The sequence below is a fragment of the Sinohyriopsis cumingii genome, unplaced genomic scaffold (genome assembly GCF_028554795.1).
Source record: "Sinohyriopsis cumingii isolate HCF-2022 unplaced genomic scaffold, ASM2855479v2 utg002822l, whole genome shotgun sequence".
NCBI lineage: Eukaryota > Metazoa > Mollusca > Bivalvia > Unionida > Unionidae > Sinohyriopsis > Sinohyriopsis cumingii.
This window is the reverse complement of record NW_028316313.1, coordinates 14,063-27,984: the sequence shown is the minus strand read 5'-3', so window position 1 is coordinate 27,984 and position 13,922 is coordinate 14,063. Positions and strand designations below refer to the sequence as shown.

Genomic DNA, 13,922 nt, shown 5'->3' with positions numbered 1-13,922 from the left:
GCAACATATAATTATGAGTCTAATCGCTTTGACATTTGAATATTTAAGATATCTTTCATAGAAGGCAGCGTATTTCAAACTTATTATAATATCTTTACATGAAAGAGGAGAAAAACAAGACAAAATTATTTGTAACATAATACAAGGCATTTGTTTTTCACTTTGATTGAAAGAAGCAATATGTAAATTAACATTTTGTTTCCTATCATTATTTTTTAATTGAGAATGTGTGTAGGTTATTATTGAGGACATGTTTAAAATTAGATTCCGGAAAGATACATTTGTGTTTGGGAGAATTAAAGAAGACAAATCTATCATTGTGTTTATATTCATTGAAAGCAGAGTAACCGGATATTATTCAGCCTTAATCTTAATTATTGCAGGAAGGTTAATAATCAAAACTTCAAACCTTTCAATGACGTATATGACAATATCAAAACTTCCATATTAAATCGTTGAAAAGTACAAACTATTTTATTTATATATATATTTAAAGCTCAAATCAATTCGTATATATATATATATATATATATATATATATATATATATATATATATATATATATATATATATATATATATATATATATATATATATATATATAATGAGACTTCTATTTAAGAGAATGATATTAAATTCTTACCGGAATAGGTTGCAAGCTTTCTCTTGAAATTGGTTGCCCCACCTATTGGCTCTAAAATGTATCAGTTGAATAGTAATTACCTCGTTATTGTAATTTATAAAACCTATAAAAGCGTTTAATTGGTCACTGGAAATAGCATAATAAATTATAATCCAGTACCCGCGTGTACCCAACTCATAAATTAGTTTGACGTTTCAGTAGTATTTACACATTGCTCGAGGATGGTAAATGGTGTGCTTTTTAAACAGGATTATTCTAGTTTGTCTCAACAGTTAGAGTGTATTCGATATGTTTAATTTTATTGAGGGATACATATTCTGTGTCTGAAAATATGAGTCAGAATGCATCTGGATTCTTGTCCAAAAACTGCAAAATTTAAGTGAAAAAATATCTTAATAAAGTGTAAGCATTAGCATCTAGTAACAAATGACCTTGAGTAAAGGAAAGGATTTCTTTTTTTCTGCCGAATAAAGTGCTGATTTTCCTCTTTCCTGTATAATGGTAGGTTCAAAAGAGCGCTTGCTACTAATACATCATTCGTCTCAGATTTTACAGAAACTCTTTGACTTCAAGACATAATTGTATTAGGATCAGTTATAGAACTAATAATGTTTATATCATATATAATGACTGTTAGCATGGTAAAAAGGTTATGAATTGTTTTATACATTGGATCTAGAAGCTGTAAATATGGAATATGAGCTTAAAACCAATTGCACAGATAGCCTGTTTATTAAGACGGCTCTGTATTCATTCTTAATGAGGTGACAAACTCTCCTCACTGGAATGGCTCCCAAACCTTCAAATGGTTAGAAGTACTCTTAAATATTTAGATATTTAATACATGTCATTAATATTGTGCATTCTTGACATTCATGTGACATCATTATTCTCTTCTGTACACTTTGAGTGCATATATTATGTCAGTAGTTCCAATGGAGTGCACGTATAAGCTCAATCTCTCTCTCTCTCTCTCTCTCTCTCTCTCTTTGTCCTCGTTTTTAAATTACAATATTGGCTTCTTTCAAAATAGTTAACACCTTTGCCTTGCCTTGTGGTCTATATTTTGATTAGTAAAAATAAATAAATTCAAATGAAACATATTTCAGAAATTCAGTTATTAATGATAATGATTCATATTTTCAACTTACTGCAGCAGCAGCACCACCACCACCACCCCACACACAATATGGTAATGACAGATCATTGTGAGTTAAATCTTAGATTTCATAGTATATAAGCATTTCTTCGTAACAATACATTATCATTGCAGAATAAGTTAAGGAACACATACGTGAAAGTGTTATGTTTATTTTGTTATAAATATTGTACATATAATAGTTTAATAGCTAAATAGTTTCGACACGAAAGGATAGTTATGTTAGACATGTGTAAATCTATTCTTATGTCTTCATGGTCTATCTATAAAAATGAATATAGTTATCGGTTGTCGTTTTAGTTTTACATTCCTGATATACGATTGTACATGTGTGTGAAATATATATTTTACCTCTGTAAAGAGGTATGTACATATTTAAAGTAAAGCATTATGTGCAACTCATATCTTTCAAGTTACATATATACAATTCCTGTTTTAAACATGCAAAATTAAATCATGCAGTTTCATGCCAAATCTTTTTTCACTTGCTCGAAATAAGAATAAATGTTGAAACGGGTTAGCATAAAAGAGAAATGATACAAAATGTACGTGTTTAGTAATTTCTTGCATTTTACGTACGTGTATGCATGTATGGTTGTTTGGTTCTTTGCACTGTCATGTACTGAATGCTGCTTACTGTGAGTATGATTCCACCAGGCAACTAAAGCTAATCATATTCAAAAGCTTTGAACATAAAATGCACGCAGTTTGCATTAAGACATCCCAGAAGGAATGATAAACAAAATTATCACACAGTCGGTTCACTTGCCTATAGTGTGTGCAGTTTAATATTTTTTATATTATAACATGTGAAAATATCCCGTTATGTGATTTTTTTGGTCCAAATAAGCCCATGAAATTATTGTACAGTATTCTCTTTACTGATTGGCTGCGATCGTGGGAACACCTTTTAACCCCTCCTTCTGGACTTGAAAAAAATAGATTGAGGAAAAATTATCTCGTCTGTCTGAACATGAACAAGTTACCACCACAGAGGTTTGTTATGACATTTATAACAATATCATCATAAGACAAATGGCGTAAAACTACTCAACAAGACAACAAGACCAATAAGAATTAAAACTAATGGTATCGCTCATTTGATAGCTGGTTGTGGGGTGGGGGTGGCGGTATATATGTAACATAGAATCAACCTTGCATACAAGCGTAGTTAAAATTTTAACTTACAGAAGTAAATAAGCTCACCTATGTACACAGAAAAATGTCGACATAAATGGGTTTCCTAACTGACAGAACTTAATCCAACCACAGCATATTTACGTAGTATACATGGGATGCAAATCCAACTCAAAAAGAAATATGTTTAAGTCTTCTGTCTATTGTTCAAAATCAAATGCTGCAAATATCCGGTGACAAAGGCATTACAGTAAATATGGAATTTCTGCATCCAGTAATTCTATTTTACATGACAATCGCAACAATGCAATATTTAGTTCTGAAAGTGACATTTTTGGTTAAACATGTACTGTATACCTACTTTGAACCGTATCAAACAATACGGTATGACATCGCATTGATCATTCTGTTTGAAAAATAATTGTCTCGTTATCAAATGTTCTCTTTATTCGGATGGAATCTTTTTCTTTGATTTATGCTTTGTAAGAAAGTACAATCTACTTTTACTAGTTCAACTTTGTTTGGGACTATATTTTATGCACAACAAATGAAAGGTGCACGGTCTGTCAGAATGAACGAAATTATTCATTCTTCTTTCTGTCTAAACAATTTCCACTGAAATGAAAAAAGAAACTCAAATGTATAATGTTTTAATATTAAATTTATGAAAGTCGTTGAATAATGTTCAGCTCTTGCTAGCCAAGGCTCGCAAAAGCTGCTCATTATTCAAATAGTTTCATAAATGCAAAATAAAATCATTACCCATTTGAGATCCTCTCTACATAAATACAATGATATAAACATAACATTAATGATGCAATGACACCCATGTCAACAATCCTTAAAAACCAGTGAAACTGATACAGACATTGAACGTATATGCTCTACGATCTGATTAATTAAAGCGAATGACAACCTGATTAATTCAATTCCATTGTATGTTATTTAGTTACCAACTCTGTGTACAACTTTCTCGGGCGATATAAAAATAGTCATTTGTATTATTGCTGTAGCACAAATGGGAGGAGAAATAACACTTGCACGTATGTGGTTAAGTTCTTTGCCAAGCCAGTATTATTTCAGTCTTTAATTAATCATTAATATATCGCGTCCTGTTACAGCTATACAAATGGAAGGAGTATGCATCTCCGGAAAACTCATACCAAATCATTCTTATAGAGACCTAATTTGTAAACTTTGATATTTGCTGCTGTTCATATTTTACACCATCAATATCTCTTGTTCATCTACACTTTCTAGCATTGGTTTGTGTATGGTGCTGGAAAAAAGCAACGCAGGCATATCCAAATTATGCCACAAAGACAATAGTTTTAAAAGAAGAAAAGGACAGCTATCCTACTGGTTAAAAACAATGATGTGAACGTATTATATCATCCGTGTGTACTGAAAATGAGCTTAAATCACATTAAATCTGTTTTTAAAACATCTTAGGTCTGTGTGTTTCCGTGTCTGTGTCCAAGATAAATCCCTCTTTCAATACAAATTAAACAAAAGCAAACTAGTATTTCTTATTGTAATAATTTGGAACAGACATGTTTATACCTTTTTAGATCTGATTTATGCTTTATCTGTCTAAATGCAAGATATATGAACTCCTGTACAGATATGGAGTGTTATCCTTTGCACAATGAATGCAATACAATACAATGAAACAACTTATTTTAATTATATTGGCAAAAGTCGTCCAATTTCCTTTTACAATGAACATACACTGTCGCCTTTCTCTCTCCGTTAGAACTTTACAATACTTTTGAACATGTTCTTCATTGCCTGGAATTCACATAAAAGCAGTTGATTTATTATATCTAAATATTGTCCAATATACATGTGTATTTCGCAACGATTTTCGGTTAAATCAAAATATACATGCCTAAATTAAGTTTCATCTATCGTTTTATTTGTAAAATGTCATCTTCTTGACAAGATCAGAAATATGATGTCTCTTTCTTTATCATTTTTTGTTAAAGGGCTTGCAAATTCTAGCGATTTAAAAGTTTGCAGTGCTTTAGAGGTATTGTCATCTTTCCTGCATAGGAGAAACTTTCGTTTTTGACAATTAGCTTCGATTAATACCAAACAACTATGAGAGAGCTTTTCATCTTTCATGACAATTACGATAAAAGTCCAGCTTCATCATCCATGAAAATGTTCTGAAGTAGTGATTAAAGAAAAGCAGTGCGAATCTGCATTTATTATGCGCTGAAGAAAAAACAAAACGTAATTTGTGACGATTTCACTTATTTAGTAAAAACAATGCTATGCATCTTTGGGCTATTTATACTATTTAAAATTATGAACGCGTGTACTTCCTCCCATCACATGTAATTTATAACATGAATTGTTATTTGTCTACACCTGGAACGAGGCAATTGTAATTTAGTCTTGTATGTGAATAATGTGTATTTCAAGTAAAAAGACTGAATCTAATTTGACACGGGTAGAATGGGAAGACGTACTCTTCTCTTATCATATCATTGTAATAAGCTTTAAAATACGATTGAAATCATTTCATATTCTAAACTGAAAATGACCGTTCTTTTTCTAAGTGAATATTTTTTTGATTCCAGTTCATTTGCACTATTTTATTTTCGCCGCATTTAAAACAATACGTTATATATCTACGGAGTGACGGAGTGAAAATGGAACAGTCGGAAAATTCTACGTTTATTTCAAGTCAACAGAGTATCTTTCTTTTTCTAATCGCAGGAAGACAACTGTTTACATACTGCAAATGCTAATCATAAGCCTATGCAATTAACCCCAATTGTCTTAATGTTCTATTATTCGATCCATATATCTCGTTTTCCTGTCAAATGGATTACATTTTTTCACACACGAAATAATATTTACATGTTTTGGAAAAGCGAATTACGAAAGTGTGCATTGCAGATATACGTATTTTTTTATATCTAATTCACACCTGCTATCTCATTCGAGATATAACGAGTGAACAAGGTACTTAAATTGTAATCGGATGAATAATATAAAAGCAGTATACAACATTCGAACTCGACATATTTATAAACATATATATTGTATATGGTATTTATTTTGGTTGTTTATGCAATGCTGTCCGTGATGGGTATCCGATGTCAAAAATTTTCTTTCTCTGTCAATGAGGTGAGGAATGTATTAGCATATACATTTTTAAAATTATATTGCAGTAACTGTTAAGTTTGACAGGTCTAATAAAGCATTCTTTGGTATGTCGTGGTCGTCCCCGCGTGTAACTGTTGCGTCAAGTTGTTGCTATACTGTATGTACATGTATATATGTCTAAACATTATGCATGAATAAAAATCAGTTTAGAACGATTTCTGTTTATGTGGTTGTGAAACAAAGATGCTTTAAAAAGTATTGTGCAGTTAGATACAATATTTGTTTAAAAACATAAATATATTAAGATAGATGTCTCTAAAACGAATTGAGTTTCTTGCAAGCATGAGATTGGTTGGAGTTACAGTCAATAGAGAGAGTGGAAGGAAATTAATGGGTGTAGGGGAAGAGTTTTTTTCTGTTCAAATGGCAATTGTTTCGACATTGAGCAGTCAATTCGACTTATCAGATCTCGACTGAATCAAACTTAAGATTGATGTTTCAAGATAGATCGTGTCACATGTATTAAAATTAGGACAGCCGAATCAAAGAGATCAAACGCTACCATTCATTAGAATAACGATGGACTGTGTCGGTCTTTTACCTAAGACTAAATCGGACAACCTATACTTGTTAAGATTATTTGTGCGTCCGCAAGATTTCCTGAGGCAATTCCTTTGAAGAAGGTGATTTCAGTGATGTAATAAACAATATTGGAATGCGGACAAAGAAACGTCGTTGCTTTCAAACTAGATTAAAATAAATTTTTTGGTAGAAATGGTCCAGATCATTCAATTTAATTTTACGGTCTATAGAAATTTAATTTTACCTGTCCTACATAGTCTTGGTGTAAGTGATGGCATACAATCTGATTGTGGTGGCTCCAATTTAGCCAAACATCATAATATTGACATATTTAGCAATCTGAATCAGAAGTTTTGACATCTACAACAAAAGGAAACGAGTGTACTAAACAGCTATTATATGAAAATGAGCACTTGTTTCCTGTTGTTCCAACAGAAGCCAGCAACATCTATCATGCTGTTGATGTAGAAAAGGATAATTATAATATAAATCCTCTTTGCATAGATGTTTGAAAAAGGAAATTAAATATTTGCTGGAAAAAAATCCATTGAACTCAAGTATAAATAGAATTTACTCTGTTATTGTACTTTAATCAGTTGATATTTTCCGCATATATACGGTCTATAGAAACGTCAACAGTGTCGCAAAAGAGAATTATTTCCAATGCTAAGAAAAGATGAATCATGGACAAAACTCGAAATGCGAAGTACCTTCTATAATACTTCATCATGCCTGTGTCACACTGTCATGTACTTCACAACATTTGAGAGAGATAACTCTGCTAGACCTTAACAGGTGTAAGAGTTATCCATTCGCAACATATGTATTTCAGTTATATGTACCATAGTTTAAAAAAGCACCAAAAACACTAGACATGATCTAGATATGAATTAACATCATCTCAAATGTAGTCAAGATAATCTTAATCTCACATGTAGCCAAGATACTCAACTTTCTGATGTCTGACGGAAAGTGCAATTCTAACATAATGTACCAATCGCAGCTAGCGTTGCTGTTTATTTGTGAATACAGTGTAATCAATACCTGGGCTTGCGCAGTTTGTACCCTGATAACCATAATATTCTATATATTGCGGACACTAATCACATTTACAACTTGCCAAGCATAAACAGGTAAGAGAGAGATAAATATACGACAGGACTGTCTGCCAAGTGTTGCTCGCATATGACTCTATTGCTTTTCTGCAGGTTGTAGTTTTCAAACGTTCCCTATTGAGTACACTATGGCATATTACTCACTTCCATTGTTTAAAGAACCTCTGTGTATTATCTACACGGATGACAGTGGGAAAATATGTGTCAATTCAGAGGTTATAAACCAATTAGAGTCAATTAAACAGAAGCTAAACATCGTAACGATAACAGGACTATACAGAACGGGCAAATGATACCTCATGAACCGACTTGCAGGGGTTAGCAAAGATAAGTCTTAAGAATCTCATTTGATTGTCATTATTTAAGTACCTTTGTTCTCGTCTCTTTTATAGTATAGCGGGAGTCTCTCTCCCATATAAATTATGTATATTTTGAACAATCTTAATTTATTCGACTGCTCGTTATTTAAATCAGATTAGCAACCTCGCCAATATGCAGTCAGTACTTTTTCCATGCATTAATGATTGAATCTGATCCTGAGGATATGTTAAAATTGTAAAATTATTTTTAAAAATGTTTGAAGGAGTTTCCAACTTTAATGAAACGTCTGCAGTCTTCTGCGTATTTGCATCATTTTTAAGCGTGTTGTATCATTTTGAATCTTGCTCTTTCTCTCTTCCTCTCTCCCTCTCTCTCTCTCGTATTTTTTGTAAGACTGTTTTACTTTGTTTTACAAAGTGTATGTATTTCTGACATTAAACAAAAAAAGGGAGGAACACCCAGGTCACTCAGATCTTTCAATGCTAATAAATCTTGCTATAACCCTATAAATTGGTACCTTAGAAAAAACTGTAATATTGCTGTTTTACTTTTTTAGAATTATTTTTCCTCAAACCATATTTCTTCCAATCCACCATCTAATGTTTTGTTCCTGTTCGATCAAATTTTTCATGAAATAAAATTATTCTTCTTAATATTTTAGTAATTTGTATTTGTGGTAGCTTACATTTTACATACTAGAATGCCATCTTCATTTTATAAAGACAAATCCTTCCATATCCTTTTAAAATTGTCCTTTTTCTGTTTTATACCAAAGCGAATATTCCTTGTTTTATGGTAGGACACAGATGTACTTATCAAAAGGTATTGTTATACAACATTTATGAAACAATCGCTAACTCAGGTTCAATGTTAAAAAAAAAGTCTGAATATAGGACCACTGACTCTAGCGATTTTCCTTCTTTACATTGTTGCATCGCTACTTTGATTTCATTGTTGATTACGACATTATCACATTTCTTCTTAGATAATTCAGGTTAGTATTTTGTTCAACACTACGACAAAATTAATTAATAGCATCCTGCCGTATATTGTTTTGATTGAATGTATTTGTATTAGGATTACTTAATATATTCCTTTATATAGGACATGTTCGTATCTCCTACTGCTAGCGTTTTTAACGTTTTTCGTTTCCTCTTTTGATTTCTTTACTTTTGCTTATCTATCTTAAATCTGCGTACACCTTCTCCCATCTCTTAGCCCTTACTTTCGGTACATTTTCCTTTTGCTGCTCTTGATTTTTGTACACTTATGTTGCTTTATCCTTTTCACTTCAATTTGATATTACACTATCCAGTATATGACTACATCACTTTTATGCTTTTCTCTCTGTCGTTTTGTTGCTTGAAATATATTTTAGTTGCAATTTGAATATTTAATTTCCATTTTAATGACAATTCTTCCCATTTTTAATTGATGTAAATTTCAACCTCACTTTGCATCTTTACAATATTTGCTTTATCGAGATAGTGTCACGGATTGGTGTAAATGTTGTTCATTAAATACATGCACTTGGGTTTCGTTTTTTTTGGCTGTACAACGATACCCGAGGGTGATTATATATATGGTCTATTGTATTTCGAAATCGTGAGTACGATTCGTCCAATGCCACACATGCAAGGTGCTTTCGATACGGCAAAACGAAAATTCTAAAGGTATAAATACGTTACTGCATGTAAAGGGTCTTTACAATACTAATGGTTTTGTCAGCAAGCGACCTGCTTAAAGGATTCACACAACTCCAGCTGTAGGGGCAGGTAATTTTTCGGTCTTAAGTGATAACTAGTGTATTACCATATTTACCTTTGCATGTTTGTTATATAGTTTTCTTTATACAGCATAATGCGTGCATTTTTTTATTCTTGTTGCAACGTAGTACAGGATTTATATTGGTAATGTAAAGCTACATTTTTTTTAAAGAATTGTTTACTATAGTCTTATCAAGCAGTTTTAGGTTACTATTGAACCTGTCTTTTTGTAATTGCCATAATAATATAATCTTTATAACTTACCATGTATAACGTCCTTACGTTATGTCTGTATCAAGTTTAGTACACTGTATCGGGTATATTTTCAGCTGTTTGAGGGTAGGAATATCCGGGGTGTCCGGTGCTGTCTGAAGGTAGGAATATCCGGCGTGTCCGGTGTTGTCTGAGGGTAGGAATATCCGGGGTGTCCGGTGTTGTCCGAGTGTAGAAACGTCCGTTTGTCCGGAGCGTTTAAGGTGCCGGAGTGTCTAATGTCTAGCGTCCGGAGTGTCTAATGTCAAGGGTGACTAAGGTGACCCAGCTGTAGAGCCGTCAAACGACCAGGGTGACCGGTGGGTCTAATATTTGCAGTGTCCGGAGGGTCTAATGTTCCGAGTGATCATAGTATTCCGAGGGTCCGGAGTCTGTAGCAGTTGTGAAATTGATTCGTAGGAGCTGTGGAGCGGATATGCTGCACGGGTAACGGAGTGTATCTCCATACATATATTTTATTAGCTATAGGCTAATTTTGGGTTAGTAAGACCCAGTGTATCATTCAGAACTGGAAGGATAAATGGTATATCCGTTCTTGTGTTTAGTGACATAATTTCGCTACCTGACCGAATACATTTCTACTATGTGTAAAAAAACTTACATTGTTTACTATTTGAGTGAACTATATTCATCTTTCCATTATTGAATCATTTGTGAATCATTTATCCTGTGTTCTAGTGTTACTGAACTAATTTATTTGTATTTTTTTCCATCTTTGAAACTGTGCGTTTTTATTTTAAATAGATCCAATATTTGGATAATAAATACGCACACATCTTCATAATCTACTGCTCATATAAATCACCACATTAAACCATATATATGTGTCGTCAAAACGTGTTCTGTTGTCAATCCGAAATATCCCACCCGGTTATCTTGTTACAATTTTCTTCTGTTGGTTTATAAATATTACACTCTCCACCATTCTGGTTCAATGTAAGTCAATTAAACATCATAATTCTATGATTTAATGGAAGGCATATGTTCGTATACCTATGTTTCATTCTTTTATAAACTTTTCACAATACTGTGTCGTATAAACGTTAAAGATCCAAGATCTCTCTCATCCCCTCTGTGTATATATAGATACATAGATAGATAGAGATATTTGCGGTGTGTTGTTTAATAATTAGGTCCCTAATATGGTTTACTACACATTCTATTATTTTTTATTAATTCTTTGGCTCCATATATTTACAATTTCCAATGCGCGGTAAAACGCTCTTTTGATTATATTTTCTAAAAAATATTATTATATTCAGTTAATTTCATTATTTATGAGGTTGAATTTAGTTTCCAAATTGATATGATACGTTCTGTGTTTATTTTGACACTATACCCTAATACAGTTATTGCTTACTGATATGAATATTCTTGTACTGATATTTGCTTTTCACTTTCAATTTTATGTACAATTACCTTTCTTTCTCTGTCTGTATGCCTGTGTCTATATCAATATATATATATATATATATATATATATATATATATATATATATATATATATATATATATATATATATATATATATATATATATATATATATATATATATATATATATATATACATACATACATACATACATACATACATACATAATATATGCTTATTTATTTCGTAGCTTATTTGTTGTTATTATGCTTATTTATTTCGTGGCGAATAAGTTGTTGTTATGTTCTCTGCAGTTTTATTTATTTCTGTTGTTAATATATTTTCAATGGGACGTTGATTTCACCATTGATTTGGTTGGTATTCATACGCGTATTTCTGATGAAAGAGTTTTGTTTTCATTTGGCTTTTCTTTTCATATTTAAAATATGTTAACTACATTTTAGAATTCTCCTTTTTCATCATTGCCCTCATTAAGTGTTCACATTGTACTATCAAGTCATCCTCTTATCTACCATTTCTCAACAAATATGTACGCCCATCCCTTTATTATGTGTTTTATAATTTGTATTTATGTTTTCCAACTGGTTCGACAATTCAATCAGAAACAACAGGGATTTGGGTCTGGTGTCGTCCTCATCCTGTACACCAAGACCAGGTCCTGGTACTAATGGACACAGAAGGACTTGGTGATGTGAAGAAGGTAGGTAAATGCGAACAAATTTGACATTCTAAGCGCATATTGTCATCACACTGTGTATGTCCCGTCGTAGTTGTAATATTTGTTTTGATTTAACAAAAAAGTGGAGTGATTGATTAGGATATTTAACGTAGCTTTAAAAAAGAACTCAGTCTTATCGCTACGATGTCTGCAGTGTGGCAGCTTAGAGTTATGTCTAGCCCTGTGGCAGATATGTAACACTATATCCCATCCAGGTCACAATATACTGACACCAGGCGGACCAGTCCTAACGTTAACCTCTTAATGCTGAGCGCCTAGCGAGGCAGCTGTTGGTACCATTTTTATAAGTCTTTGGTATGACTCAGTCTCGGTTCGAACCCGCGACCGTCCGCATCCAAGGCGGACGCTCTATCCAGTAGGCCAAATGAGCTGTTGTTCATACAGAAACTATTTTTCTTGTCTTAATACAAATGGCTTAAGTAAAGGTCAACTTTGTCATGTAAATATACAAAAACATTCACCTGATAAATATATAGTCAAACCTTAAAATATAATTCAATAGTTGTTTAAAAAACAAAAGTGCAGATTCTCGTATAAAATATATTGCGCACTGTAAGGCAGGTTTTATAATTGATTATTTACAAACTATGGAGTCAGATCTGTTCAGATAACACTTGTTGAATTTTCTGCCAATTCCGGAATTATGCTGCCATTTTGATAGAAATCTTTAGTCTGACAACATGAATTTTCCGGAAGTGTTGCTCTACTGTTCTAAATTATGTACTTCTGTTCTTGATGTTCAGTGGCCCGCGTTGATAAGCCATTAGAACATGCACTGTGTTAATGCGAAATGAAGCTATGTCAGAAACGTATGCCATTCAACCCTATTTTTAAATCATAAATGCTCATAAATAAACGGCATACTTACTGCATACAACATATCGAAAGGGATTTATTAGCCAAATGTTTTTGACAGACAAATGTGCATGCAAACATAAATTAATAATAGCAATCGGAGGCATACAAAGCGATTTCGCAAGTCAAATCTCAGAATTATATCCGATCGAGAATATTTCGATATCAATAGATATTTTAGCAACGCTCTGCTTTCAAAGAATATGCACTCAATGATAGATTTTTCTTCTTCAACTCTCCCAAACACAAATGTATCTTTCCGAAATCTAATTTTAAACATTCTTGTCATCAATGATCCAACCTAAACACATTCTCAGTTAAAAATATACTGATAGGAAACAAAATGTTAAATTACATATTGTTTCTTTGAATTAAAGTGGAAACAAATGCCTTGTATTATGTTATAAACTAATTTAATTTGTTGCTCTCCTCTTTCATGTCAAGATGTTATAATAAGTTTGAAATACGCTGTCTTATGTTAAATATATCTTAAATTTTCACATTTCAAAGCCATTTATTTTTTAAGTTTCTCCTTTAATCTTTTAATGGTTAACCCAAATTGGCTGTTTGTTTAATAGATATAAATGTGCTTGCATTTAGAGCAACGCAGATGATCTCATAATTGGAAGTTATTCAGATCAAAAATATGTGGAGTTCATTTTACAAAGAATTAAAGACTATGCATACGGAAAGAAAATTAGTCTAAATTATATGATATGATCTATTCAACTTCATTGAAATTAGTTAAAATCAGATTACTGACCGTTTTGAAACATTATGTTAAATAATTAGTGACGTGCGTGTAAGTTTTCAACGTG

At 32.2% G+C, this 13,922-nt stretch overlaps 1 pseudogene; it reads left to right on the top strand.

Annotated features, from left to right (window-relative positions):
• Positions 1 to 7,839: 7,839 nt before the first annotated feature.
• Positions 7,840 to 12,210, top strand: LOC149770032 (guanylate-binding protein 6 pseudogene; annotated as a pseudogene).
• Positions 12,211 to 13,922: the final 1,712 nt, after the last annotated feature.